Consider the following 16,124-nt stretch of genomic DNA (forward strand, 5'->3'; position numbering starts at 1 on the left):
GAGCGTTTTGTTCCTCTCAGAATCATAAAGCCACAACTTACCGTCATTGAGGTTCATCGTCTCTCTGAAGGTGTGTTCGGTAAGTGCAGTTAACAATCACGACTATGCTTTCAGAGATCATTTCTATAGTTTTATATTAAGAAATGTGTTTCAAAAGAGTTGAGTCTCTAGAACCAAGATGAAGAGTGTTGATGTGTTTCTCTGAGTGTGAATCAAGGAATGGTTGGTGATAGTTATCACAGATCATTGCTGTTGATGAATGTTCTTTTATCTTAATAAGATTAAAGAAGAGAAGTGTGTGATCAGAGTGGATTTTCAGGTGTGCTCACACAAAAATCCGTGCTGAAGATGCTTTCCAACAGGTTTTATCATAGTTTTTTTCCAACTCCATTGACTTGTATTAGATGGGCTGTGAGGTACGGTATTACTCCGCAATGGAGACTTTGAATATATTCTTGCAATTGGCAAAGGTGGATTATTGCCACCAACTGGGCTGGAGTGAGACGTTTGGAAAAATAGGTCCACAAGTTTAGAACAAATGCTAAAACACCTGTTGGAAAGCATCTTTTGCAGCGATTTTTGTGTGAGCATATCAGTGAACACCCCTGACCACTCGGTGAGTTTCACGTCTTTATAAAAGAAAGTTTAATGCATTTTAGGAAGGATTGTTCCAGTGCACCTATACAGCCATTCTGGTGTTGGGAGGTGAAACAACAAACACCCGAAAATTCTCGGGCCAGCATCATATGTCTAAATTTCAGTCATAACTGTTCTATTTCATCATAAATAATCTGAAAACAGGGCTTTAAGTGTAAAATACAGAACTTTAAATCCTTTAAATCACTACGCATTTTTTTTAACGTCTTCTATCAACGAAACATTCAAATAAGTCGTTTCTGTCAACACATTGAAACATTCAAATAAAAAGTTATTTTTGTGAACATATATAGCTGATTTTTCGCCTTTCATTCACTTACGTTAATGTTTGTGGTCACAGTTTTAATCGCGGATCCTAAATGTCAGATACAACTGACCAGTTTGACTAGCCTACAAATTGGATAAGATTCCTAAAAGTGTGGCACCTACAGCACACATTACAGACACTGATACGCAATTGCTGATGTGTTCTACATATAAAGATATAAACTTGTTTTTTAAACTCATTGTTTTTGCTGAAACAACCAAAATATGATTTGCATGCACAATAAATCATACTAACATTTATTTTTTAATAAAAATTTAGCTTTTTAATAAAACAAGCATATCTCCGGTATACAGCGTTTTGTTTGTTATAAAGAAACTTGGCACATCAGGCTCATTCAAATCCTTGGTGATACACACACGCACACAGTGTCAGCAACTCATTCATCAGAATCGTCAGCTATCTTCGACAGTTGGCTCATTCGGTATTTTGAATCCGACGTGCTATTTTGTCTGTGCGTCCTGCATCATCAACCCAGTTCATTTCAGTTCGATTTGTGAACTGGCTCAACCGGTTACTTCCTGAGAACCGGCTCAGAAGAATGATTAGTTAAAGAACCGAACATCACTACTACACACAACACACCACTGGCGAGGATTTGACTACAAAACACTCGATAAAGAGGCGTTCCCGACCATCAGGGAAAACACATTTTCTTACATAAATTCTGATGAGAAATTTCAACGATACGGCAATTACTTCATGAATGGACAATCAACCTGCCCTTCAATGAGTTGACTTTTCTCTGTTAATACCATCTGCGCTGGGATTGGCTGGATTACTTACAAGTTGTCAATAGGCTTATGCTGCGTTCCAGAGCCCATCCAAACCAGTGGGACGTGGGACTTATCCTTCTTGAAGTGTCCTAGCTCCTACTTCAAAGCGTTCCAGGCATTTGAAGTGGAACGTAAACAGAAAACATAGACGACCGACCGGTCTTCTTAAGGCTCGTACAGACTACATAACTTTTAAACGTCGGTCCGAACTGTGCAGTTCACACTACAGTAAAACATCAAGTTAAACATCTTTACAAAGTGTTCTGGAGCCATTATATAAAAGCGCTGCATGTCGCTGAGTAACTTGGTATATTTTTACCGTATTTTCATATTAACAGATAATAACGACATAATTTCACGCCATAATATAAAAAAACAAGTTGTGTTAAAATTACAGTGTCTAAAACAACCATACAAGCAGAGAAGTACAATTTATACTATATTCCTTGAAGATTTCCTCTCACGACGACGTGATCTATGGGCGCCGCCATTGTCCTCCGACTTATTTTTCTGAAGTCGGGGTAGGTCGAACTCCCCCGAGTTCGCCGGTAGGAGGTTCCACTTCGACAGGCATTCCAGTGCACTTTTCCTAGTTGGAGGTAGGATAAGTCCTACATCCCACTGGTTTGGATGGGCTCTGGAACGCAGCATTAATATCAAACATGTTTGAAAATATTGTGGCATCTGTGATAGCTTCGAATCGCTTGATTTTTTTCCCCAAACCAGTTCAGATAGGAGTTTTACTTAAACATGAGCTCAGGGGCAGAAAGAAATTTGATTGGTTCACAAAAATGACCAATGAAAGTCCTCAACCGGAGCCTTCAAGGCAGCTTCTGCAGTGAAGCAGTTCGAGTTCACCGTTGGTCAGATGAGTAGCGCAGATGGTTAGATAGGAATGTGACTGGTTTTAAATTCAGCTCGAAATGTTTCAAGCGTTTAAGTTACGTGTCTCCAGGTTTTCACGTGTCCGTGGCACGACTTTCATTTTTGTGCCAGATTCATGTGTTGGTTACTAAATTTTTTTCTCCTTTTTTCAAACCATTGTCAATTGGGATTGTGGTTAGGTTTGTGAGTTTTTTTATTTTTTAAACTGTTTTCGCGTGAGGATGAAGTTGGGTCTGGGTTAGAATGGCAGTGGTTTATACGTTTACTTGTCAGAAATGTAAACTGTTTTCACTTGATGTTGGGGTTAGAGTTGGGTTTGGGTGTCATTTTATGTAACAGAAAGTTGTTCTAACCCCAACCCCAAGCAACAATGGTAAGAAAAAAAGAAAAACAATTGAGTAACATACACGTGAATCTGGCACGAAAATGAAAGTCGTGCCACGGACACGTGAAAACGTGGAAACACGTAACTTAGACGCTCAAAACATTTCGAGCAGATTTCAAAACCAGTCACATTCCTATCTAACCATCTGCGCTACTCACCTGACCAACGGTGAGCTCGAACTGCTTCAATGTAGAAGCTGCCTTGAAGGCTCCGGTTGAGGACTTTCATTGGTCATTTTTGTGAACCAATCAAATTTCTTTCTGCCCCTGAGCTCATGTTTAAGTAAAACTCCTATCTGAACTGGTTTGGGGGAAAAAATCACGCCTTCGAATCAGGTTGTTGACATACTTATACTTATTGACTTTTGATGACCACAACGAGCTCCGATTTGGTCGCGTTTCGAGGGTTTTGTCGCAGACCTTGGAAATCTGTCCGCGACAGCAAAATCCCGCCAAAATCCAACCTGGAACCAGTCGCAACCTGCAGGCCACGAGACTCGAACCGGCAACTCTTGGGTTACAAGCTCGACTTTCTAACAAATAGGCTACAACTGCCCATGCCACTGTTGTATCCTTAATACTATAAATAACGAATTGTAATTAACAGATTAGTACAAATCAATTTATTAACTACAGTCCATGTTGAAAGGTTTTACAGTTTTGTGTTTCTAAGCATTATGTCCCTCTCAGAATCATAAAGCCACAATTTACCGTCATTGAGGTTCATCGTTTCTCTGAAGGTGTGTTCAGTAAGCACAGAGAGATGTCAAGACTATGCTTTCAGGGATCATTTCTATAGTTTTAAACTAGGAAATGTGTTTTGAAAGAGTTGAGTCTCTTGAACCACGATGAAGAGTGTTGATGTGTTTCTCTGAGCGTGAATCAAGGAATGGTTGGTGATAATTATCACAGATCATTGCTATTGATGAATGTTCTTTAATCTTAACAAGATTAAAGAAGAGAAGTGCATGATCAGAGTGGGTTTTGTTTTTTTAGGTGAAGAGAAAGATTGGAATGAAGGTTAAATTGTTTTCAATTGTGCAGTCAATTGTTGAAGTGTATGTGTTTTGTTGTGATGTGACAGTCCCTTACATTTTGCTTATTTCAACAAACATTCTGATAGATTTATGGTAGAGTGCACTATTAGTCTTAGTTATTACAAGTTCACACTACAGGATTGAAAAACTACCTAAATCTTTTGTGTTACTCACATTGCACAATAAGGTTTCTTTTCACGTTGGCTGCGTTCAGCCCCAACCAAACATTGCACAAGTTTTTTAAACCGAAACGATGATGTGTTGAACACACTGTGCTAATGACACAAGAGTTGCAACTACAGTAGCTAAGAAGGCCATTCTTTGTGTTCTTTATAAATGTTTAAATGCACTATTGATGTTAGTTATCGTAAGTTCACTCTACAGGGTTGAAAACTACCTGAATCTCTGTGTTGCTCAAACTGCACAACAAGGTTTCTTTTTATGTTGTCGTCTTGGTATAGCTGCACGCATACTAAACACAACACCCAACTGACGAGCTGCACATACTACAAAACACTTGATAAAGAGGTGTTCCCGACCATCAGCAAAAATGCTTTATCTCACATAAATTCTGGCGAGAAATTTCAACGATCCGGCCATTACTTTACGAATGGACGTTCAACTTGCCCATCACTTGGTTGACCTTTCTCTGTTTATACCATCTGTGCTGGGATTGGCTGGATTACTTACAAATTGTCATTGTGTCGCTCACATTACGAGATCCTGTGGGGATAATATCAACAGGTTTTAATATATTGTGGCGTCTGTGATAGCTCGAGACAAGTTTGAATCACGTTGCTGACATATTTGTAATTTACGACATTTGGCACCCGCAACAAGCTCCAATTTGTTTGCGATGCGAGGAGTTTGTCGCAGACCTTGGAAATCTGTCCGCAATAGCAGAAACCCACCAAAATCCAACCTGCAACAAGTCGCAACCTGCAGGCCATGAGACTCAAACCGGCAACTCTCGATTTACAAGCCAGACTCTCTAACAAATAGGCTATGACTGCCCATGCCACCGATGTATCCTTAATACTATAAATAACGCATTATTAACAGATTTGCACACATCAATTTGTTAACTACAGTCCATGCTGAAAGGTTTTATAGCATGGGTGCTCAATCCAAAGTTTAGCTCCAACCCAAATCAAAAACACCTAAAGCAGCTAATCAAGGTCTTCAGGATCACTTGAAAATTGAAGGCAGGTGTGTTTGGTTAGAGTTGAACCTGAACTCTGCAGGATAGTTGATCGCCAGAAGCAGGATTGGGCACCACTGATTCATAGCGTTTCTGAGCATCTCATGCCTCTCAGAATCATAAAGCCACAACTTACCGTCATTGAGGTTCATCGTCTCTCTGAAGGTGTGTTCATTAAGCACAGTGAGATATCAAGACTATGCTTTCAGGGATCATTTCTATAGTTTTAAACTAGGAAATGTGTTTTGAAAGAGTTGAGTCTCTTGAACCACGATGAAGAGTGTTGATGTGTTTCTCTGAGCGTGAATCAAGCAATGGTTGGTAATAATTATCACAGATCATTGCTATTGATGAATGTTCTTTAATCTTAACAAGATTAAAGAAGAGAAGTGCATGATCAGAGTGGGTTTGTGGTTTTAGATGAAAAGAAAGATTGGTTTGAGGATGTATTTGTTTTTGGTTGAGAAGTCAAATGTTAAAATGCATGTGTTTTGATGTGATGTGATGGTGAGTAGTTTTTGCTTATGTGCAAAAGATGCTTTCCAACAGGTTTTATCATAGTTTGTGTCCAAATCCGTTGACTTGTGTGAGATGTTCTGTGAGGTACGGTATTACTCCGCACCGGGAACTTTGTTTATATTCTTGCAATTGGCAAAGGTGGATTATCGCCACCAACTGGGCTGGAGTGTCTATTATTCAAGCTCTCAACGGGAGAATATACGGGTGTGAGGCGTTTGGAAAAATCGGTCCACAAGTTTACAACGAAGGGTAAAACACCTGTTGGAAAGCATCTTTTGCAGCGATTTTTGTGTGGGCATATCAGTGAACACCCCTGACCACTCACTGAGTTTCAATTCTTTATAAAAGAAAGTTTAATGCATTTTAGGAAGGATTGTTCCAGTGCACCTATACAGCCATTATAGAGTTGGGAGGTGAAACAACAAACACCCGAAAATTCTCGGGCCAGGATCATATGTCCAAATTTCAGTCAAAACTGTTCTATTTCATCATAAACAATCTGAAAACAGGGCTTTAAGTGTAAAATACAGAACTTTAAATCCTTTAAATCACTACGCATTTATTTCTTAACGTCTTCTATCAACGAAACATTCAAATAAAGTTGTTTCTGTCAACACATTGAAACATTCAAATAAAAAGTTATTTTTGTGAACATATATAGCTGATTTTTTGCCTTTCATTCACTTACGTTAATGTTTGTGGTCACAGTTTTAATCGCGGATCCTAAATGTCAGATACAACTGACCAGTTTGACTAGCCTACAAATTGGATAAGATTCCTAAAAGTGTGGCACCTACAGCACACATTACAGACACTGATACGCAATTGCTGATGTGTTCTACATATAAAGATATAAACTTGTTTTTTAAACTCATTGTTTTTGCTGAAACAACCAAAATATGATTTGCATGCGCAATAAATCATACTAACATTTATTTTTTAATAAAAATTTAGCTTTTTAATAAAACAAGCATATCTCCGATATACAGCGTTTTGTTTGTTATAAAGAAACTTTGCACATCAGGCTCATTCAAATCCTCGGTGATACAAACACGCACAAAGTGACAGCAACTCATTCATCCGAATCGTCAGCTATCTTCGACAGTTGGTTGCACCGGCTCATTCGGTTCTTTTTGAGTCCGACGTGCTATTTTGTCTGTGCGTCCTGCATCATCAACCCAGTTCGTTTCAGTTCGATTTGTGAACCGGCTCAACCGTTACTTCCCGAGAACTGGCTCAGAAGAACGATTAGTTAAAGGGTGTTTTGCAGGTAAAATTTTTCAACGAATTTGTGCAATTTGCTTGTTGATAATAAACATTTAAACTGTTATCCATTATATTTTATGTTGTTGGGTATCACAAAACCCGAAAAAGTATGAAAAAGTACAGCGGTTTGCAATGATTCTCCTTTCCCCCACAACGCACTGTATGACGTCACGCTGGGGAGAGAATTTACCAAAGCCGCCTTGAGAGCATTGAGAATGACTATAGAAAGACGAGTAAAGTACAGTTCTGATAGCGCAGATAATAGATAGATAGATAGATAGATAGATAGATAGATAGATAGATAGATAGATAGATAGATAGATAGATAGATAGATAGATAGATAGATAGATAGACATACAAGACAGATAGATAGACAGACAGATGGATAGGCTAGTATAGAGAGATAGGCAGACAGCCAGATAGCATAACGTTAGAAAGTGAAGAAAGTAAACAAACAATTAACATACTCGTGCATGCTGGCTTGAGGGGGTCCATGATCCTGACTGAAATGGGTGTAACTTTATGCGATCTTCAGCACAAACGGTTTTGGCAGCATGTCTCTAATCCTTGAAGGTGAGTGAAGCACGTCACGTCTGTTCGTGGGTACCAGCGACCCAAACGCACTCACTTTCTTACAGCCAGTAGCGGAATGGCAATCGGGACAGTCGGGACTTTCCCGGTTGGCCGATCTGATAATAGTTATACATTTCGAGTTATATTAGCAACACCGTCTGGCGGCGTGATGTGCGCCGGTTCCCGCAGCCCGCTGGTCAAACTGCAGCCTCTCTGCTCAACAAAGTATATAAAAGTGCTCAACCTGTTCGGCAGGTCCAAACATGTACAGGATTTATAAAAATACGGTGATCAATGAGCGGTTCCTCCTCAAATGGCATAGAATGTCGTGATGTAAAAAGCCGCCGAACGCCTGTTTATTACAGTATGTATGCGGTCGGATCCGAGTATGCTGCAGCTGCTGACTGCTGCTGCATATAAAATGATCGTGTGATTCGTTATAATCGCATAAACAATATAACAAAGCATCCTTTTATTTCACAAAACAATATATTTGAGATATTATTTGATAGACTAGTAAGTGTGCATTAAGGATGTTTAAAAATCTCTAGCCTGGTGGTCAGGACATGAATGGATCAAATCAGCAGATTTGCGAAGTTTTATTTATCTCCACATATATCATAAATAATAATTAGCATGGTAACTTTGCAGTATAACACATTATATATTTCCTACGATGTATATATGATTTCCAAATTATATACGTAAGTATTAAACAGCAATAAATGTCTCATCTATCTCTATGGCTCTGGCTGAGTCTTTCTCCACTTCTCCCCAACGTGACGTCATCACAGAATTGCGTAAAAAAACGTTAATACCAAAAACGTAAAAAAAGTGGTCTTTAAGACCATTTTTGAGACATTTTAAAAATTATACACATATCTTGAGTGATTTATGTACCCATTAATCGACAGTGGTGGTTAACCTGCAACACGCACTTTAAAGCACCGAACATCACTACTACACACAACACACCACTGATGAGGATTTGACTACAAAACACTCGATAAAGAGGCGTTCCCGACCATCAGGGAAATTACATTTTCTCACATAAATTCTGGTGAGAAATTTCAACGATCAGGCAATTACTTCATGAATGGACGATCAACCTGCCCTTCAATTAGTTGACTTTTCTCTGTTAATACGATCTGCACTGGGATTGGCTGGATTACTTACAAGTTGTCAATAGGCTTAATATCAAACATGTTTGAAAATATTGTGGCGTCTGTGATAGCTTCGAATCACGATGATGACATACTTATACTTATTGACCTTCGACGACCACAATGAGCTCCGATTTGGTCGCGATTTGAGGGTTTTGTCGCAGACCTTGGATATTTGTCAACAACAGCAAAATCCCGCCAAAATCCAATCTGGAACAAGTCGCAGCCTGCAAACCACGAGACTCAAACCGGCAACTCTTGGGTTACAAGCTCGACTTTCTAACAAATAGGCTACAACTGCCCATGCCACTGCTGTATCCTTAATACTATAAATAACGAATTGTAATTAACAGATTAGTACACATCAATTTATTAACTACAGTCCATGCTGAAAGGTTTTATAGTTTTGTGTTTCTGAGCATTTTGTCCCTCTCAGAATCATAAAGCCACAATTTACCGTCATTGAGGTTCATCGTCTCTCTGAAGGTGTGTTCGGTAAATGCGGTGAGATGTCAAGACTATGCTTTCAGGGATCATTTCTATAGTTTTAAACTAGGAAGTGTGTTTTTAAAGAGTTGAGTCTCTTGAACCACGATGAAGAGTGTTGATGTGTTTCTCTGAGCGTGAATCAAGAAATGGTTGGTGATAATTATCACAGATCATTGCTATTGATGAATGTTCTTTAATCTTAATAAGATTAAAGAAGAGAAGTGCATGATCAGAGTGGGTTTGTTATTTCAGTTGAAAAGAAAGATTGCAATGAACGTTTATTTGTTTTCAGTTGTGTAGTCAAGTGTTAAAATGCATGTGTTTTGCTGTGATGTGACAGTATCTTAGTTTTTGCTTTTTTCAACAAACATTCTGATGGATTTATGGTAGAGTGCACTATTAGTGTTAGTTATTGCAAGTTCACACTACAGGATTGAAAAACTACCTAAATCTCTTGTGTTGCTCACATTGCACAACAAGGTTTCTGTTCACGTTGTTGTCGTGGTATAACTGCACGCATGCTACACACCACACACTACTGACGAGGTGCATATACTACAAAACACTCGATAAAGAGGCTTCCCGACCATCAGCGAAGATACTTTTTTCTCACATAAATTCTGGTGAGAAATTCAATGATCAGGCCATTACTTCATGAATGGACGATCAACCTTCCCATCAATTGATTGACCTTTCTCTGTTTATACCATCTGCGCTGGGATTGGCTGGATTACTTACAAATTGTCATTGTGTTGCTCACATTACGAGATCCTGTGGGGATAATATCAAACAGGTTTTAAAATATTGTGTCGTCTGTGATAGCTTGAGACAGGTGCGAATCACGTTGCTGACATACTTATACTTAATGACCTGTGCTGACTGCAATGATCTCCAATTTGGTTGTTGTTTTGTTACAGACCTTGGAAATCTGTCCACGACAGCAAAACCCCAACAAAATCCAACCTGCAGGCTGTGAAAATTGAAACGGCAACTCTCAGGGTCACAATCCCGACTCTCTAATGAATAGGCTACGACTGCCCATGCCACCATTGTATCCTTACTGCTATAAATAACGCATTATTAACAGATTTGCACACACATTCATTAACTACAGTCCATGCTGAAAGGTTGTGTAGTTTTGTGTTTTTGAGCATTTTGTCCCTCTCAGAATCATAAAGCCACAACTTACCGTCATTGAGGTTCATCGTCTCTCTGAAGGTGTGTTTGGTAAGTGCGGTGAGACATCAAGACTATGCTTTCAGGGATCATTTCTATAGTTTTAAACTAGGAAATGTGTTTCAAAAGTGTTGAGTCTCTTGAACCACGATGAAGAGTGTTGATGTGTTTCTCTGAGCATGAATCAAGGAATGGTTGGTGATGATTATCACAGATCATTGCTATTGATGAATGTTCTTTACTCTTAAAAAGATTAAAGAGGAGAAGCGCATGATCAGAGTGGGTTTGTTGTTTGAGATTAAGAAAATGAATGCAATGAAGGTTGACTTGTTTGTGAAAACGTGTATTAAAGGAGCGGTGAATTAAAAACTCAATTTTAACTTGATAATTTGTTATATAAGAGGTCATCATACTTAAAAGAACATCCTGCAAGTTTCAGAACTGAAAACGTCCGTGCTACTGAAATATAACCGTCTTTGGCACCAAGCCAGCTAAACACTCCAGTGAAAAATTCGGAAATCTATGACGTCAAAGTAGAATTGAAACACCTCCCCATAACCAAAAGGACAAGTCTACTTTTGTAGCCCCGCTCGCGTGACACGTGTGTCTCAGTAAGTAAACATGTCTTTAAAAATTGACAAATTTAACCAAAATGACTTTTTAAATACATTTTTTTCTGAGAGACTTTTATTTTGACGCGGTGATCTTTTATGATACCATGGAAACGCATTTTCGAGAACCGCGTGGGAACAACCATGGGAACAACACAGAAGCTAAATACTTCAATTCGGAGGCTTGGAACTTAACATTAGCAATATGCTTGGATAAAGTTTGCTTTTGAAGAAGTTCCAGCTCGTGTGGGGAGCGTTTGTTAACGTTGTGGACATGGATTCATTTGTAAAGAAGTCGATGCTGGATTTGCAGAGAGACTCAGAAGCACCACTTATATTGGATCTGACAACAATGACACAGCAGTATAATTCACAGTAAGACATTTTACTTTATTGCGGTCAAGCCAGCCGTGGTTTGAAAAAACACGGTCAAGCCAGCCGCGATTGAGATTCTGATGCGCGCCTACTGTGTTGTTTCCGGTAATTTCGTTTGAAGGTGTCGTCATACACTGCTCCGGGCGTCTCGCTCGCTCGCTCGCTCTTTCTTTCCCTCTCTCTGTGCGTGCGTGTGTGCGCGCGCGTCGCTCGCCCCCCCCCTCTCTCGCTCTTTCTCTCTCTCTCTCAATTTCAATTTCAATTTAAAGAACTTTATTGGCATGATTGTGTCACTTACAATATTGCCAAAGCATTATACACAAAACAAGAAACATACAACAACACAATAGTAGCAAATATTAAGGTGCAATTAAGCTAAGGTGCTGGGTGATGGATGAAGTACTACTGCAAATAAAATAAAATAGAATTAGAGGATATTTACAGTCTTTGAAATAGAAATATTTGAAGTATACAAATGTACATTTACGGAGGCACATGAAAGGGTAAATAAAAGTACTGTATAAGATCAGGGCTGTAGATTATTTCTGATGGTGTGTAACTGATAAATGAATGTAGCAGCAGCTGATGGGTGTCTGTCTTCCCCCAGTAACATCTTCATTTGATCTGAATCTGAAGAGCTATGAAACTCTGGTATGAGCTTTGAGATTTTGTCAAAGTGTTTTTCTCTAAGCTCTTTATATTTACCACAGTAAAGGAGAAAGTGTGTCTCTGTCTCGATCTCATCACTGTCACAATGGACACAGATTCGCTCTTCTTTTGGGAGCCATGTTTGTCTATGTCGGCCTTTCTCTATTGCCAGACTGTGATCACTGAGTCTGTATTTAGTGAGGATTCGTCTCTGCTTTACATCTCTCTCTCTGTGTGCGTGTGTCTGTGTGTGTGTGTAATGTATCTATGTGTTCACTTTCCTTACTGGGTTAAATGTCACAAAATCATGTTTCACTAATTAATTTGTTTGTTTTTTAATACTATTATTTAATAAAATATTTTTCCTGTAGATCACCTATGGTACGTCTCCTTTATATTACCCTACATTTAAACTTGTAAAATAGTTATTTTTAATTTACTAAAATATAATGAAATACCAGCAAATTTGTTATTTAACATTCCTACTTTGTGCTAAAGTGTACATGTTGTACACTACAAATATACCAATTAAAAGTATTTAACAAATTGCACAGTTGAGTACATGTTAATAAGATTATTTTAAGATTTAAAGACAAATTTATCAACGAAAAGAGTACATTTACAAAGTGTAAATTCCCTCTGCTAAAACAACACTTTTTTCTAATGGTATTTTTTTACCAATTGTGTGGATTGGAAACAGTCTGAGAGGCAGATGAAGAGTATGGTAAAGAGCAGGACATCAGAGATGATGCAAATTGGCAAAATTTGCAGTTGAATTGCTGACTTTTTACAAAATACAAGTGCTGCTTACAGTAATATTGAACACTTACTATTACTTGCAATAGTTACAGTAAAATATTCACCGAACTTAAATTATGATTACAGTAATGGAGATTTTTAACAGTATTTGTCAAGGGTGTTGTTATATATGCAGCATAACCGAGAAATAAGCATTTTTTTTTTTATTTTAATGCTTTAAAAATTGCTTTTTTACAAGTAGAATAAATGGACAGTCAGATCCTGTAGGGGGCATCCTATACTACATACACAGTTAAAATGGACATATATTACAGCATAGTTTTGGAGAAACAGTTGATTTTCTTCTTTAAATATCTATAGAAATGACATTTCTTACAAGTAGAAAAAAACGGACGGTCATATCATGTAGGGGGCATCCTATACTACATACACAGTTAAAATTGACCAACATTACTGCATAGTTTTGGAGAAACAGTTGATTTTCTTCTTTAAATATCTATAGAAATGACATTTCTTACAAGTAGAAAAAATGGACGGTCATTTCCTGTAGGGGACGTCCTATACTACATACACAGTTCAAATTGACCAAAATTACTGCATAGTTTAGGAGAAACAGTTGATTTTCTTCTTTAAATAGCTATAGAAATGACATTTCAAGTAGAATAAATGGACGGCCATATCCTGTAGGGGACGTCCTATACTACATACACAGTTAAAATTGACCAACATTACTGCATAGTTTTGGAGAAACAGTTGATTTTCTTCTTTAAATATCTATAGAAATGACATTTCTTACAACTAGAAAAAACGGACAGTCATATCCTGTAGGGGACGTCCTATACTACATACACAGTTAAAATTGACCAAAATTACTGCATAGTTTTGGAGAAACAGTTGATTTTCTTCTTTAAATAGCTATAGAAATGACATTTCTTACAAGTAGAAAACACGGACAGTCATATCTTGTAGGGGACGTCCTATACTACACACACAGTTAAAATTGACCAAAATTACAGCACAGTTTTGGAGAAACAGTTGATTTTCTTCTTTAAATAGCTATAGAAATTACATTTCTTACAAGTAGAAAAAACAGACAGTCATATCCTGTAGGGGGCATCCTATACTACATACACAGTTAAAATTGACCAACATTACTGCATAGTTTTGGAGAAACAGTTGATTTTCTTCTTTAAATAGCTATAGAAATGACATTTCTTACAAGTAGAAAAAACGGACGGTCATATCATAGGGGACGTCCTATACTACATGCACAGTTAAAATTGACCAACATTACTGCATAGTTTTGGAGAAACAGTTGATTTTCTTCTTTAAATAGCTATAGAAATGACATTTCTTACAAGTAGAAAAAATGGACAGTCATATCCTGTAGGGGACGTCCTATGCTGCATGCACAGTTGGAGTTGACCAACATTGCTGCGTGGTTTTGGAGAAACAGTTGATTTTCTTCTTTAGATGACTGTGGAAATGACATTTCCTACAAGTAGAAAAAACCGACAGTCATATCCTGTAGGGGACATCCTATACTACATACACAGTTCAAATTGACCAACATTACTGCATAGTTTTGGAGAAACAGTTGATTTTCTTCTTTAAATGACTATAGAAATGACATTTCTTACAAGTAGAAAAAACGGACGGTCATATCATAGGGGACGTCCTGTACTGCATGCACAGTTGAAATTGACCAAAATTGCTGCGTGGTTTTGGAGAAACAGTTGATTTTCTTCTTTGAATGGCTGTAGAGGTGACGTTGCTTACGGGTAGAGAGAACGGACGGTCATGTCCTGTGGGGGACGTCCTGTACTACATACACAGTTGAAATTGACATATATTGCGGCATGGTTTTGGAGAAACAGTTGATTTTCTTCTTTAAATGACTATAGAAATGACATTTCTTACAAGTAGAAAAAACGGACGGTCATATCCTGTAGGGGACATCCTATACTACATACACAGTTAAAATTGACATATATTACAGCATAGTTTTGGAGAAACAGCCGATTCTCCACTCCAAATGACCACAGAAATGACACTTCCCACAAGTAGAAAAAACGGACGGTCATATCATAGGGGACGTCCTATACTACATGCACAGTTAAAATTGACCAACATTACTGCATAGTTTTGGAGAAACAGTTGATTTTCTTCTTTAAATGACTATAGAAATGACATTTCTTACAAGTAGCAAAAACGGACAGTCATATCCTGTAGGGGACATCCTATACTACATACACAGTTCAAATTGACCAACATTACTGCATAGTTTTAGAGAAACAGTTGATTTTCTTCTTTAAATAGCTATAGAAATGACATTTCTTACAAGTAGAAAAAACGGACCGTGGAGAAACAGTTGATTTTCTTCTTTAAATAGCTATAGAAATGACATTTCTTACAAGTAGAAAAAACGGACGATCATATCATGTAGGGGGCATCCTATACTACATACACAGTTCAAATTGACCAAAATTACTGCATAGTTTTGGAGAAACAGTTGATTTTCTACTTTAAATAGCTATAGAAAAGACATTTCTTACAAGTAGAAAAAACGGACAGTCATATCCTGTAGGGGACGTCCTATACTACATACACAGTTAAAATTGACCAAAATTACTGCATAGTTTAGGAGAAACAGTTGATTTTCTTTTTTAAATAGCTATAGAAATGACATTTCAAGAAGAATAAATGGACGGCCATATCCTGTAGGGGACGTCCTATACTACATACACAGTTAAAATTGACCAACATTACTGCATAGTTTTGGAGAAACAGTTGATTTTCTTCTTTAAATATCTATAGAAATGACATTTCTTACAACTAGAAAAAACTGACAGTCATATCCTGTAGGGGACGTCCTATACTACATATACAGTTAAAATTGACATATATTACAGCATAGTTTTGGAGAAACAGTTGATTTTCTTCTTTAAATAGCTATAGAAATTACATTTCTTACAAGTAGAAAAAACGGACAGTCATATCCTGTAGGGGGCATCCTATACTACATGCACAGTTAAAATTGACCAACATTACTGCATAGTTTTGGAGAAACAGTTGATTTTCTTCTTTAAATAGCTATAGAAATGACATTTCTTACAAGTAGAAAAAACGGACGGTCATATCATGTAGGGGACGTCCTATACTACATGCACAGTTAAAATTGACCAACATTACTGCATAGTTTTGGAGAAACAGTTGATTTTCTTCTTTAAATAGCTATAGAAATGACATTTCTTACAAGTAGAAAAAATGGACAGTCAT

The 16,124-nt window shown here is 37.7% G+C and overlaps 1 protein-coding gene and 5 non-coding genes across 6 annotated transcripts in view; all 6 read left to right on the forward strand.

The window, feature by feature from the left end:
- slc25a10a (solute carrier family 25 member 10a) overlaps positions 1-16,124 on the forward strand; it is a 229,429-nt gene that overhangs the window by 131,510 nt on the left and 81,795 nt on the right. The gene's annotated exons all lie outside the window — the stretch shown is intronic.
- Positions 99-312, forward strand: LOC141351291 (small nucleolar RNA U3). The gene has a single exon (XR_012359502.1). It is a non-coding gene; the product is annotated as a small nucleolar RNA U3 (small nucleolar RNA).
- On the forward strand, positions 3,796-4,009 carry LOC129436949 (small nucleolar RNA U3). Its single transcript, XR_008642015.2, has one exon. It is a non-coding gene; the product is annotated as a small nucleolar RNA U3 (small nucleolar RNA).
- On the forward strand, positions 5,459-5,672 carry LOC129436941 (small nucleolar RNA U3). Its single transcript, XR_008642009.2, has one exon. It is a non-coding gene; the product is annotated as a small nucleolar RNA U3 (small nucleolar RNA).
- LOC129436929 (small nucleolar RNA U3) lies at positions 9,302-9,515 on the forward strand. The gene has a single exon (XR_008642000.2). It is a non-coding gene; the product is annotated as a small nucleolar RNA U3 (small nucleolar RNA).
- LOC141351297 (small nucleolar RNA U3) lies at positions 10,523-10,736 on the forward strand. Its single transcript, XR_012359506.1, has one exon. It is a non-coding gene; the product is annotated as a small nucleolar RNA U3 (small nucleolar RNA).

The sequence above is a fragment of the Misgurnus anguillicaudatus genome, chromosome 19, assembly GCF_027580225.2.
Source record: "Misgurnus anguillicaudatus chromosome 19, ASM2758022v2, whole genome shotgun sequence".
Lineage (NCBI taxonomy): Eukaryota > Metazoa > Chordata > Actinopteri > Cypriniformes > Cobitidae > Misgurnus > Misgurnus anguillicaudatus.